Source organism: Penaeus japonicus, unplaced genomic scaffold (genome assembly GCF_977035675.1).
Source record: "Penaeus japonicus unplaced genomic scaffold, GWHDUDI00000001_assembly GWHDUDI00000018, whole genome shotgun sequence".
Taxonomy (NCBI): Eukaryota; Metazoa; Arthropoda; class Malacostraca; order Decapoda; family Penaeidae; genus Penaeus; species Penaeus japonicus.
In genome coordinates, this window is record NW_028234420.1 from 11,636,469 (window position 1) to 11,638,968 (window position 2,500).

The following is a 2,500-nucleotide window of genomic DNA, read 5'->3' on the forward strand; positions in this document are numbered from 1 at the left end:
TTTTTTTTTTTTTTTTTTAATACTTTGACAAGTTTATTGAGACAGGTGGTTACTTACATCTCTAAAGGATGAGGTAACTCACCCCAATCTCACTCCCTCTTTGGGCTCACATATCTTTTACAAAACCTTACAGCTACGTCAACATGTTGAAATACATACAGTACAAAGAGCGGATTAATCACAAGCATAGAGTCAAATGTTTACATATCAGGAGCGTGATATAACCGTATAAATTATCACCCTCCCCATGGTGCTTGCCTTGTGGACCTTGACCAGGAATCCAAATTCTTTGTTTGATGATTGCGTTTGGCAGCGTTGTGGTCATAGCAACAGCCAGACTCCGCAGTTTTCCGGGAGTTGTCCCACCGACCGGGCTTAGGAAGAGCTATCGCTTATCTGGGAAGTACATTTGATAATTATAGTTTAGTTGAAGATTTACAGATAGACAGACAGACAGACAACAGATACACAGACACACACACACACACACACACACACACGCGCACGCACGCACACGCACACGGACACGCACATGCACACTGACGCAATCACAATCTCTCTTCTTCTCTATCCTCCTTCGTCTCTCTATATTTATCTACTCATCTACTCATTTATCTATTTCTATCTATATATGTATATATGTATATATCTACCTATCTGCTAATTGTATCTATCTCTATCTATATATGTATGTATCTATTTATCTGTCTCATCTCTTACAATTGCTTCTAAGTCGCAAGAATATCATTTCAGGCGCATCTCATCTTGTTTACTAGAGAAACTGACATGAACGCGATTTAATGACTGTAATCGTGGACAATAGTCATCGTTCTACAACTGAAGTTCATGGAATCGGCTGATCAAGGTCATAAATAACATTACCATTAGATCTGAAACAAAAAATAGATCACGAATTTCTTCTCTTCTCTTTTTATTTAGATCACGATCTTGCATAAAAAAAGTATTTATATCAGATTAATTACGGTGTTTTCCCGCAGAGTTTTAGTATTTTTTCCCCTCATTATACCCGATCCTTTTAATGCAACGTTTGTCTTCCACTATGCCAAATATTCACAATAATCGTAAAGTTAATGATAAAACAAAACTAACGTCGCATTTTTATAAAAATGGTCCCCTTAGATTTTATTGTTCCCTTCACAATTATACAAGATGTATTTAAGTTTGTGTGTGCATATATTTTTTTTTATATTTATATATATATTATATAAATATACCTATATGTATATATATATATATATATATATATATATATATATATATATATATATATGAGGATAAACCAAACAATGTGAACAGAAGTTTAAGTCTTGTTTGCTTGCTTGAGTTTATGGTTTTATCTTTCAGATCTATCTGTGTATTTATATAACTGTCAATCTATCAACATATCGATCTTTCTGTCTTTCACATTTTTCTGTCTTTCAGAGAGAGGGGGGAAGTGAGAGAAAGGGAGAAAAAGAGAGAGAGATAGAGGGAGAGGAAGAAGAGAGAGAGAGGAGAGAGAAGGGGAGAGAGAGAGAAAGAGAGAGAGAGAGAGAGAAAGAGTTAGAGAGAGAGAGAGAGAGAGAGAGAGAGAGAGAGAGAGAGAGAGAGGAGAGAGAGAGAGAGGAGAGAGGAGAGAGAGAGAGAGAGAGAGAGAGAGAGAGAGAGAGAGAGAGAGAGAGAGAGAGAGAGAGAGAGAGAGAGAGAGAGAGAGAGAGAGAGAGAGAGAGAGAGAGAGAGAGAGAGAGAGAGAGAGAGAGTAGAGTAGAGTAGAGAGAGAGAGAGAGAGATAGATAGAGAGAGAGAGATAGATAGATAGAGAGAGAGGAGAGAGAGGAGAGAGAGAGAGAAGAAGAAAGAAGAGAGAGAGAGAGAGAGAGAGAGAGAGAGAGGGAGAGAGAGAGAGAGAGAGAGAGAGAGAGAGAGAGAGAGAGAGAGAGAGAGAGAGAGAGAGAGAGAGAGAGAGAGAGAGAGAGAGAGAGAGGAAGAGGGAAAGAGAGAAGTCGAGGGAGAAGCAAAGGGAAAGGGAAAGGATGAGAGAGGGAGGGAAATGGAAAAGGAAAGGAAGAGAGAGTGGGAGAGGGAGAGAGAGATAGAGGGATAGGGAAAGTGAGAGAGAGAGAGGAAGAAGCAAAAGGAGAGGGAAATGACGAGAGAGAGGGAAAGGAAAAGTGAAAGGGTGAGAGAGAGGGAGAGGGAAAGGATGAGATAAAGGGAGAGGGAAAAGGAGAGAAAGAGGGAGAGGGAAAGGGAAATAGAGAGGGAGAGAGAGAAAGAAAGGGAAAGGAAGAGAGAGAGGGAGAGGGATAAGGAGAGAGAGAGGGAGAGGGAAAAGGAAAGAGAGAGGGAGAGGGAAAGAGAGAAAGAACGAAAGAGAGAGGGAGTGGAAGAGAGAAAAGGAAATAGAGAGGGACTGGGAGAGGGTGAGGGAGAGGGAATGGAAGAGAGAGATGGATAGCGAAAGAGAGAGAGAGAGAGAGGGAGAGAGAGAGGGAAAGGG

General features: G+C 40.4%; 1 protein-coding gene across 1 annotated transcript in view; it reads left to right on the top strand.

Annotated features, from left to right (window-relative positions):
* The window catches only part of LOC122246049 (uncharacterized), a 17,488-nt gene that overhangs the window by 9,659 nt on the left and 5,329 nt on the right, over window positions 1-2,500 (top strand). The window lies entirely within an intron of this gene.